The 12,513-nt window shown below is 38.5% G+C and overlaps 1 pseudogene; it reads right to left on the reverse strand.

Moving 5' to 3' along the window:
* Positions 1-822: 822 nt before the first annotated feature.
* LOC749583 (NTF2-related export protein 1-like) lies at positions 823-1,453 on the reverse strand (annotated as a pseudogene).
* Positions 1,454-12,513: the final 11,060 nt, after the last annotated feature.

Here is a 12,513-nt window from a genome sequence, read left to right on the forward strand (position 1 = left end):
TTTGTTCTGTCCTCTAGCTATAGAGAAGATGAGAGTCTTTTAAAATGTGATAAAGGGGGCCCTCTGACTTTTACAACTTACCTTAAATTAGTGATTAATCATTCCGATGGGTTTAAACATATCAGCAGATTTTGACATCTCAGCCAGCTGTTGTGGCTTACTCCTAACAAATATAACGCTGGTAGTAAATGCTGCATGATCTCAGAGGCAAATTCATAAAAGGCAATGCAGCTTCCACGTCACTCTCTTTCCCCTCTTGGGACTTTTCCCCCTAAAAATTCAGCTACTGAGGTGTGATAAATTGAAGCAGTCATGTGAGAGGGCCATGGGTAGGTGTTCTAGCTGAGAGCTAGCATCAACTGCCAGACATGTGAGGGAGCAAGACTTTGCATGATTCCAGATTCTAGCATTTAGGCCACCCCGCCTGAGGCTGATTTATGAACAAAATTAATGTTTTGGTTGCTACTAAGTATTGAGTTGGTTTGTTACAGAGCAATAGATAGCTAGGACAATCACTCTCAACTTCCCATCATTTTTCTCCAGCACCTCAGTAGCCCTTAGTAACTGCCACCCAGTTCTGCAGGCTTTATCATTACTATTTTCCTAGTATCTTTCGAATGCTTGAGATATTGTACCAGCTAGCACCTTCTCTTCCACTTGTATCCGTTCCCAGTTCTTCATTAGTGAAAATCTTTATTTATTTTTTTTTTTTTTTAGAAAAATAGAAAAGTTGCCTACTTTGAAAAGGAAACTATGACAAACAAGTATATATTCAGGAAAAGGACTCCTATAACTTGAGCAACAAAAAAAAGGGTTCAACCTCAGCACAGTGGAGTCTGCAGTGTCTTTGCAACAACAGAAATGAACTTGTGTTCCTCACATCCTTGAGAGTCGAGATTTGCATTTCTCTACAGAGCTAGGGCTGAATGAAGCAAAGAGACCTCTGCCACCCCCACTAGCTGGCCCAGTCCTGGAAACGGAAGCAGTCACTTGCGATCTTCCACACTTCCTGGGTGAGGCCTGGGCGGTCAGGATGAAGTTCTGGTTGAAGTCCCATTGTTTGTTCCCCTTCAAACTTCACTGATCCACAGATCACAACAAGGACCGTGGTCTGGTTCATTGTGGCTTCATCATGAACAGGCTGACAGTCTACCATGCTGATTTGGAACTCGCTGGAAGGCAACATTTCAAAAAACTCACTCAAAGATTCTTGTCCTGAAACAGCATTGCCATTCCAGACCAGGGTGGCTGTGCCCATGTACAGGCGGGACAGTGCACAGCTATAGCATGTTGCATGCCAAGGGACATAAGGACTCCACCTACTGCCAGAAAAAGGATCCTCATTGTCATCTGGGCAGAGAATGACACAGCTCCAAAATCCCACTTTAAATTCTGTTTCCAAGGACCACTTGACCACCTTTTGACAGAGTCCCTGGAGATGAGCTTTGTCTGAGAAGAAAATTTGTGTACAGAAAGTTTATTGGCAATCACACTCAGAAACAAGACACTTAAGAAAATGATGGAATAAAAATTGCGTAGAGATAGAAGCTGACCTGTGATACATACTCCAATTAAATCTTAGTTAATAACGTGAAGTTCTCTGCAGCTGAGATGGCTAATGAGAATTGTTCTAAATTCAGAAGAGGAAGCTTGGCCTTTGACCCTTATATCAACATGGCAAGGGGCATGATCTTGAGTGAGGCATCTCCCAGAGGGCAGCCCCCGGAGAAGGGCGCAGGACTAGCCATCAGGAGCCAACACTCCTAGCAGCTGGGTGAGCAAACTCCAGAATGGGTCCTGTAGAGAGGACCTGGGTGATGCACCACAATGCCTGCGACAGGGACGATATCTCTGGGTTAGAGAGGATGGGGATGAAATCGTGAAAACTGGAAGCTTAGAAATGTTTACGACTGGGTGAAAGGAGGTAGTCAGTGGTTATACATTATTTACATGATCAATTCATCCCAGATCATGGAACCCCCTGACGCTAAATCAAACAGAGATCAAACAAATGTGTTTTATTTTCTGCCAGCTAATGAATGCTCACACACATATATATATGTAATCATTGTTGTAAATTATTCAGTCTCCTGCCCTGGTAATGCACCGCTGCTCTCTGAGCATGCTCAAGAGTCATTTATCACATCACTTTAGAATCAGCTCCTCCAGAAGATTTCCTTTAATATCTTTACTGACTTTTCAAGAGTTCAGCAACAACCGATTAATTCCTTTTTATCCTGCCCCAAATGTCCCAAATATTTTCATATTGCCTTAAAATATTTATCTTGGGCCAGTTTCCAATCTTGCTTGATTCTTCGTCTCATCTCGCGTCAAGGAGAAATTTCCTTTGATGTCCATAGTAAACTACTTCCTTGAAAGGCTACATGTGGTTGTTTAAGAGGATTAGAAAGAAACTTGGTCAGATCACTCTGTCAAGCTGTCAAGGCTTTCATCCTTTCAACCTACCTCCTGTGAATTCCTTGAGACCCTCTAACCCGTATGAATATGTTTTCCATTTTTTTGTGGAGGGTGGTAGTTTTTGTTGTTGTCTGCCCTTTAAAAAATTATTCTCATCACTGAATGGCACCATGGCCCCAAATATCTACATTAGAAATATTTACCCAAAGGTAATCTTCTACCACATGCTCCCAATTTAGTGTAAAATTACATAGTAAATTCTGACTAATGACTGTGTTTGAAATAATTTTTCTTTGCTCTTTTATTTTTTTAACACATTTCTACTTATCTTTCCATAGCTTCTACAAATACCACTCTCTCTTGTAAAACCTTTCTTTATTTCTCCTGGGCAGAATTAATAGCATTTTCTTCTGGATACCTCTACTAGTTCATTCATTCATTCATTCTGCAGTCGCTTATTGAAGTCTACTATATGTCACATATTGTACTGATTCTGAATATAGATAAAAGAAAACTCCCTGCTTTTTTAGATCAGTGAAAAAGAACAGTAAATAAATAGTTATTACAGTGTCATAACTTCGATGATAGAGGAAGCAGAAGATGCTGTGGAAAGAGAATGGGGGAATTCAATTTGGACTGAGTCTCAAAGGATGAATGACGGTTTTCCAGTTTTAGGGGGCAAGATGGACATTTTGGTGAGAGGAAGCAGTCTGAGCGGGACAGGCCTCTTTAGGAGAATTATACGTAGCTGCAAAAGGCTAGAGCGCGATACATGTGCAGGTCTAACTAGGCACTTGGAAAGGAAGGCAAAGCCATGCTGAGTCACTTGGGAAGCCACTGAAGGTTTATTCCTAAGAAAGTGACATGATTACATTTTCATATTATCTCCCTATAAAAGAGTTAACCAAAGGGGAAGAAAAAAGACAATATAAGGAAGTAAAAGCTAAGAGTAATATTTGTAACAAATAAAATACATGGATTAATATTCTTAATAAATGCCTTAAAATCAGTTAGGAAAAGTACTAGCATTCCAGTAGTAGGCAAAGGACACATTTTTTGCTTATATTATTCTTTTTAATTGACACATATTAATTGTGCATATTTATGGGGTACAAAGTGATATTTTGATATGTGCATATGATGTGTAATGATATCCACCACCTGTAAAATTTATTATGTTTTGTGTGAGGAACATTCAAAATCCACTCTTCTAGCTATTTAAAAATATATAATAAATTATTGTTAATAATTGTCACCCTACAGTGGTATAGAACACTAGAACTTATTCTTCCTCTCTAGCTATAATTTTGTATTCCTTAACCAACTTCTGGCTGCCCTCCTTTATTCTACCATTCCCACCCTCTAGTGACTCTTATTTTACTCTCTACTATGAGATCAATGTTTTTAGCTACATATGAGTGAGACCACACAGTTTTTGTTTTTTTGTGTGTGTGCGCCTGGCTTATTTCATTTAACGTTACGTCCTCTGAATTCATCCACGTTGCCATAAATAACAGGATTATCTTCTTTTTTATGGCTGAATATCAATAGTATTCCATGGCATATACAGAGAGTATATTTTCTTTATCCATTCGTCTGTTGATAGACACTTAGGTTGGTTCCATATCTTGGCTATTGTGACTAGTGCTGCAATAAACATGGGAGTGCAGATATCTCTTCAATATTCTGATTTCCTTTCCTTTGGATATATGCCCAGTAGTAGGCTAGCTGGATCATATGGTAATTCTATTTTTAGTTTTCTGAGGAACCTCCATACTATTTTCAATAATGGCTGGACTATTTTTCATTCATATCAAGAGTCTGTGAGAGTTCCCCTTTCTGCACATCTTCACCAGCATTTTTAATTTTTTGTCTTTTTGTCTACAGCCATTCTGACTGGGGTGACATGGTATCTCATTGTGGTTTTGATTTACATTTCCCTGATGATTAGTGATGTTGAGCATTTTTTCCTATTCCTGTTGGCCATTTGTATGTCTTCTTTGGAGAGATGTCCATTCAACTAATTTGCCTATTTTAATTTTTTTTTTTTTTTACTGTTGAGTTGTTTGAGTTCCTTGTATAGTATGGATATCAATCCCTTGTCATGTGAATAGTTTCCAAATATTTTCTTCCAGTCTGCAGGTTGTCTCTGCAATATGTTAATCGTTTCCTTTGCTGTGCAGACACTTTTGTTTGATAAAATTCTAGTTGTTTATTTTCTCTTTGGTTGCCTGTGCTTTTGAGATCTTCTCTATAAAATCTTTTCCCAGCCCAATAAAAGGAAACATACTGACAGTTCGTAAAACCTTAACATGGTTTTTCTTTACATGCTGGAATTAATGCCTTATTTTTAGTGTCTTCCGTATCTATTTCTGTACTTTCCAAATTATCCAAAATGATCATATATTACTTTTAAAGTTCTTTCTTAATGGAAAAAGAATAATTTAAAGGATCACTCTGGTAATGTAAGCAAATTTGAGGAGAGTCAGATGAAGGAGTGAAACATTTTGCAAAGCAATGAGCATCTCAAAAGAGGTGTGGCTGCAGGGTGAAGAAGGGGAACCAAACTAAAGAAATGTTTAGAGAGGAAATAAGATATGGTGATTAATAATATTCTGATGTTGTATATATGGATTTGGAGTTTGGGAAAATGCTTATGGATTTATCAGCACTGTTGTTTCCTAAATTATTGTAGAAGGATCTATTTGTATAGGAGACACATCAATAATCCAGATCATTTTCAGAAATCTGGTTTGAAATTAAGTGATCAAAGAAGCACACAGCACATGTGATTACATCAGTGTTTTCTATGAGATGTTAACAGATGTTACAAGATGAAGGACTTCCCTGGACAGAAAATTGGGGAAACATCAGGTTAACAAACTTTATATATGTATTTAAGGCATAGAGTTTCTCAGATTCTTTAATATGCTGAAGTGCACTATGAATCATTAATAGTGGCATATAGTATGCAGCATTTCCCAAAACTGTTTTATAGTAGGCCACTTTTTTCAGACTATCTCTGGGAAAAATGTTTTATAATAGCAACCAGAAACCATGGATTACACATTTGCAAATGTATTCTAAATACAAAATTTTCACTGGAACTAGAAGTAAAAATAATAAAGTAAGAAGAAGCAGGGAACATCTATTATACTATATACAATAGTAACAAATCTAAAGAAGGCTTATGTCACGAGAAGCGAGATGGTTACCAATAAAGCATAGAAATACAGACAAAAGAGGAATAGTTAAGAATTCATAAGGGAAAATAATGGGGTGGCCTTCTCTATGGACTTGCCCAATATAGTCTCTAGAAAGAATTTCCCTGCTTTAAGGGTGGATGCATTATGAGGCTATCCCATTAATTAGACCTGGATTCAGTGTGTAGCAGTATCTCTCTTTATAAAGTAATATATTAATGAATTAGCGTTCTCCTTGTATATAATATACTTATACACCTCCATGAAGTATGCATGTATGATTAAATCAATTGAGCTTGCTTAATTCTGGGGTTTGAAAACTGAGTTTCTGGATTTACAAAATAAGGGTCAAACAATAAAGCACTTATTTATTTATTTATTTATTTATTTTAGAGACAGAGTCTCTCTCTCTGCCACCCAGGCTAGAGTGCAGTGGATGATCATGCTTCCCTGCAGCATCAAACTCCTGGGCTCAAGCAATCCCCCCATCTCAGCCTCCCAAGTAGCTGAGACCACAGGTGTGTGCCACCACGCCCAGCTAATTTATGTTTTAATTTTTGGTAGAGATAGGGTCACTATGTTGCCTAGGCTTGAACTTCTGGCCTTAAGCAATCCTTTCACCTCGGCCTCCCAAAGTGTTGGGATTACAGGTGTGAGCCACCATGTTCCACCAATAAAACACTTTAAATCCTCCAAGATAATTCAACTCACTTTCCTCTGCCAGCACCCTCTACTTTCCCACAGGCTTTCTTCTGAACTTCAACAACATCTTGGGGTGGAGCTTTTTCATCTTGATATCACCACTTTGTAGAAAAATGACAGACACATAATTGCTACCAGAAGAACATAGCACTTTATTTGTCATGGAAAATTGTAGCAAGAATAATTGTGGTTTTTGTTTTTAAGAGTCTTGTCTGTGATAAACAGCCCAGTGATAGGCTATGAAACCACGAAACATATGATCCAACTATTCCTTTTAGTCAGGATATTTCTTGGCTAGCTCCATAAAGGATATGATCCTATTTCTGGTTGTACCTGAGTTATGGTATGAGTCTTAAATAATGAGGCTGTTCTTTGGTGCAGAATTTGCCTTTGATTCATCTTCTAATAATTTTCACTTTGTTAACAGATATATGCAGCCAACTGCAGGAAAAAGAAAGTTGCATTTGCCGTGCTTCCAGCTCTCAGATTGGCCATTGCCTCAAGAATGGATGATAAATGTGTCACTTTCTGTTCTTGTTGTAATCTCTGTAATAAGAGCTTTTTCGTATTTTTCTGTTTTGCATTCTCCTTGTATTCTCTGTCAGGAGAAATGGTGATTTGTGTTTTTCAAAATGGAATATGAGCACCTATGCACTTTTAATAGGCTGATAAACAGTTGTATTCCACTTGGTAAATATTTCCTGCTTTGAGTGACTGTCCATTCCAGCTCATCCCCATTCATGTAGCGTGAGGAAAGGCAAGAGCTTAGGTGAGCTGGAAATAGACAATGCATCAACACTTAAAAAGCTGAGGTCAAAGCATTAGTTTATTACCATCATGTTTCATGGAATACATGAACCATTAAAATTCTAGCATTGTGCCATATTATTGTGATAAAATTTGTAATGGGAAAAAGGAATGATACCAAATGAGTATGTCCTAACGGTACTGGTGATATCATAAGCAAGAAATGGTCCAAACCAAGACCATTCTTTCTATAACACTAAAGTGAAAAACTAATGCTCCCGATCTAAAGCCCAAGACTCTACCTATATACCAGAGACAGTAAAAATAACATCAGAATGATAAATAATGTCATATTTTAGTGGACAATAGGAGGCAAGTAATTGTTCTTAATCCAACAACATGATAACTATTTTTAACATTTTTTGCCCAGTTTTAAATGTGTCTCTTCCATTTCTTTTGTTTGTAATACAACAGTAGTAAGAATTTGTGCTATGTATACTATATTTGTTAAACGTTCAGTCAGACATTGGTGTCAGAAGTCTAGTTCTGCATTCACTAATGGTACAATCCCTGTATTACTTACTCTTTCCACATCTCCATTTCCTCATCTGTAAAATGAGAGAAAGAATATATCCACTTCAAAGGGTTGCTGTGAAATTAAATATAAAGCATAGCTCATAAGAACTGAAATAAGCAACAATTACTATTAGTAATAGCAGTCATCATGTAATAGGGGGAATGCTTTCATCATTTTCCCAGCTCAGTAGGCAATTTCAAGGCAATTTTATAGGGTTGCACTTTGCTCAAAGGCAAAATTTACCCTTTACATCAAGGTGTCCCGACCTCCCCACCTTGTTTGGGAAGGTGGAGTATGTAAGCATGTGGGCATATCTGACAGAGATTGCCCACATGAATGGGTCAGATGGTGAGCTGGGCAAGCTTCCAGAGCTCAGTTGAGGCTAACTCCCAAGGAGGCAATTGATGGACAAAGTGCTAACTCTTGAAGTTCAGTGGTCATAAGTGGCCACTAAGACCAGGGTACTGTGCTAGATTGCACCTGCCCCGTGGTCCTGCTAGTGAGGGAGACTTCCAGCCCTCTGTGCCCTCTTGCCCTCTCACATGCTGCTCGTGCACACGGGCTCCCCATCTTCCACACTTCTTTCTCCTAGACACTGAAAGTCATTTAGCTTCTTGGTGTGGAAAAACATCACTATACAAGTATACAACCAAATATTTATTTCTTTTAGGTCAGATAGCTGTTTGCTTGTCCGTTTTGTTTTATTGTTTTTGCCTTGCTTTGGGGCCTCTTTTCTGACTCTGCTGTGAATGACTGAAACTGATTTTGGAGGAATAAAATAATTTTCAGTGAACTCAGAGACATGCAAAAAATTCTCCATGTTAATACTTTAAATATGATCCCATGATAATAAGAAATAAAGATTTCTACCTTCAATCTGAATCAAAAACCAAATATAAATATCCTCTTTAACATATATTTGGTATTTTGACATATGGACAACCCCTTGTAACAGGATTTTAAAATAACTTTTCCCCCTAATCTTAAGAGTAATACATGTTCATTGTTTCTTAATTTGAATCCCCCAAAGCTGACCCCGATGCAAGAATTGAGATGCAAGTTGTTTATTTGGGATGTGATTTTAGGAAGTGGGAGTGATCCTGAGGGAGTAGGGGAAGAAGGCCGGTGAGGGATCCCAAGTTATTTATTTGGGATGTGATCTTAGGAAGTGGGGTGATCCTGAGGGAGTGGGGCAAGAAAGCTAGGGGAGGGAGGGAAGCCAATAAGGAGTGCGTTCATGAGTCAGTTTCTCATGTGGGCAACAGGACTTAATCTCACTGAAGACTCTCTCAGAGATGGTATCAAGCCCCAGAATCAATCCAGAGGGACAAGAAACGTGGGGTCTTTACCCACTTACCATCACTCATAGAACATCATCTCTCCAGCAGTTCTGACCCACCACATTCAAGCCAAGCATATTCCCACGTTAGAGGCTTGAGGTAGGAAGCTGTGGGTGTGTTATGAAACTGTTTATTGAAACCACAGGTGATCCCAGGTGGGCCAATCAGGTATAAACAGTGAACCTACAGCATCTGCTACATTTGTTAAAACAAGCACACAAAGCACCGTCATTTCATTGCACAAAGATCACTACTATTCACGTTTCTTTTGGGTTTGTTTGTTTGTTTTTTGGGACGGAGTTTCACTTTTGTCGCCCAGGCTGGAGTACAATGGTGCGATCTCGGCTCACTGCAAACTCCACCTCCTGGTTCAAGAGATTCTCCTGCCTCAGCCTCCTGAGTAGTTGGGATTACAGGTGCCTGCCATCATGCCCAGCTAATTTTTGATTTTCAGTAGAGATGGGGTTTCGCCATGTTGGCCAGCCTGGCCTCGAACTCCTGACTTCAGTTGATCCTCCTGCCTCGCCTCCCAAAGTGTTGGGATTACAGGCATGAGCCACCGCACCTGGCCTATTCACATTTCTTATATGCCCTTCCAGGAGCATTTTAAAACATAAAATGAGGTGGCAAATGCAATCTTTTTAAACTTGCCCTTTCCCCCATAGTAGGACCTGACAGTAATAAGCAGGTGTTATTCTCAGTAGAATAATATTGTACAACTGAGTCAGGACCTGAACCTTGACTTATACCAGTTAGTGTTCAAGTTGATAAAGCTGAAGCTTCTGTGGTATTTAAAATGAAAGAGATTTAAAACTGGAAAATAGGCATTTATAAAAGTATTGGATGAGTGCAAAAGTGAGTTCTAGAATGGGCCTCCAGGAATAACTTTCAGAAAATCACCACTGAATTGGCTCACCAGTGGAGTTGCTACCTCTGCCTCAATCAGGAAGGTGGGAAATTTAGAAAACACTGGAACTTCAGGAATGCACCTCACTAGCAGCAATCTAGGGACCAGGAAGCTGATATCACTACAGTGAAGTCACACCATATCTGTCAGATATATTTCTTTTAAAAAAAGAAAAAGGAGGTTACCACCCAGTCTCTATCCCTATAAAGCTGATAACTAAAATCTACTTCAGAATACAGCCTATTGCCAGGGTTGTGCTGCCAACTAAAATGGTAGAAGTATTCCAAAACCTAGTCTTTTACATTATTTCTGCTTTCCAAATCTCCCGTAAATGCATCTAATTGGCAGAAACTAAAGCCTAGATGCAAGGAAGCCTGGAGATGTAGCTTTTAGGTTTATTATTCTGAAGTAGAGGAAATTGCACTAGAAGGGCCCTGGAATGATGCAGAGGAAGCAAATCCACAGTGTCCTCCACAGATATTTTTTCTTCAAAGTAAATGCATCTGTACTCATTCAACCACACTCTCTTGATCCACCGATGATCAAAGGTATAGCTTAGACTTAAGATGCAGCCTGCATAAAGTCTTAGGGCAATGTAAAGTTAATTGGCCCACAAATTGATCAAAATTTTAACTTTGGAATCATTAATGACACTAAACATATTTGCATACTTTAATATTAACAACCTAGTTTTTAAATCCATAGATTTAGGCTTGCAGAATTGAATGAAGATGAATTCACTTAACAATATTATCTAGGATATATTTGAGGAACCAGGAAAATGACTATCTTCCCAGAAGACTAGAGAGATGGGTCAATATTATACCTGTTTTCAAAAATGTGAGAAGGCTGGATTCCAGAAATTTGCCACTAGAAAGTTTGATTTCTATCCTTGCAAGAAATAATGGAATTTAAGTACAGCTTGGTTCCATGAGAAGAGGGATGCTGTTAGGCCCTAAGTAAGTTCTTCTCTCATCTCTGTCTTTGAATCCGTCTTATCTCTCATCTCTGCCTCTTTCTGTACATCCTTTTCATTCTTTTCACCTGTATTTATTTCTTAAGGCTGCCATAACAATTTGCTATAAACTAGGCTGCTTGAAACACTCAATTTATTTTCTCACAGTTCTAAAGGCCAGAAGTCTAAAGTGAAGGTGTTGGCAAGGTTGGTTCCTTCTGGAGATGCTGAGGGAAAATCTATTCCATGCCCCTTCCTGGTTTGTGGGAGTTGCTGGCAATCCTTGGCATTCCTTGGCTTATGGATGTATAATTTTAATCTCTGCCTCTGTCTTTAGGTCACTTTTTCCTCTTTGTTTTCTCCCCTTCTCTCCTCTTGTAATAGCATTTGTTTTTGGATTTAGGCCCAATCTAATCCACAATGATCTCATCTCCAGATCTTAATTACATCTGCAAAGACACATTTTCCAAATGTCACATTCACAGGTTTGGGAGGACACCTCTTTTGAAGGACCTCCAGTCAACCCACTACATTATCAAAGATGGGTTTCCTAAGCATGCCCATGGGTCTTGATTCCCTGTAACCTGAATTCACATGTAATTCTTTGGTGACCACAGTTAAAACCAACATTCTATAACCCAAGAACTTAGTATCCCTAAATCTACATGATTCAATCAATTATTTGTTAGAGCACTGCATTCATATTTTTTTTTTCTAATTTGTTGTTTTATAAACTTGTTATTATGGAAAATTTCCAACATCCACAAAAGTAGAGAGAATAGTATAATGCACTCTGAATGTACTTAATGTTCAGAGTCATTCTTCCTTCATTTTTTCCCTTCATTGTCCCATACCACTGGAATATTTTATAGCCAAACCCAGCCACCATCACATTTGAAAGTAACAAATTCCTTTTAATGATTGCCATTCTAACTGGTGTGAGATGGTATCTCATAGTGGTTTTGATTTGCATTTCTCTGATGGCCAGTGATGATGAGCATTTTTTCATGTGTTTTTTGGCTGCATAAATGTCTTCTTTTGAGAAGTGTCTGTTCATGTCCTTTGCCCACTTTTTGATGGGGTTGTTTGTTTTTTTCTTGTAAATTTGTTTGAGTTCATTGTAGATTCTGGATATTAGCCCTTTGTCAGATGAGTAGGTTGCGAAAATTTTCTCCCATGTTGTAGGTTGCCTGTTCATTCTGATGGTAGTTTCTTTTGCTGTGCAGAAGCTCTTTAGTTTAATTAGATCCCATCAGGTGCTGGAGAGGATGTGGAGAAATAGGAACACTTTTACACTGTTGGTGGGACTGTAAACTAGTTCAACCATTGTGGAAGTCAGTGTGGCGATTCCTCAGGGATCTAGAACTAGAAATACCATTTGACCCAGCCATCCCATTACTGGGTATATACCCAAAGGACTATAAATCATGCTGCTATAAAGACACATGCACACGTATGTTTATTGTGGCATTATTCACAATAGCAAAGACTTGGAACCAACCCAAATGTCCAATAATGATAGACTGGATTAAGAAAATGTGGCACATATACACCATGGAATACTATGCAGCCATAAAAAATGATGAGTTCATATCCTTTGTAGGGACATGGATGAAATTGGAAATCATCATTCTCAGTAAACTATCGTAAGAACAAAAAACCAA

This window comes from Pan troglodytes, chromosome 14 (assembly GCF_028858775.2).
Source record: "Pan troglodytes isolate AG18354 chromosome 14, NHGRI_mPanTro3-v2.0_pri, whole genome shotgun sequence".
Taxonomy (NCBI): Eukaryota; Metazoa; Chordata; class Mammalia; order Primates; family Hominidae; genus Pan; species Pan troglodytes.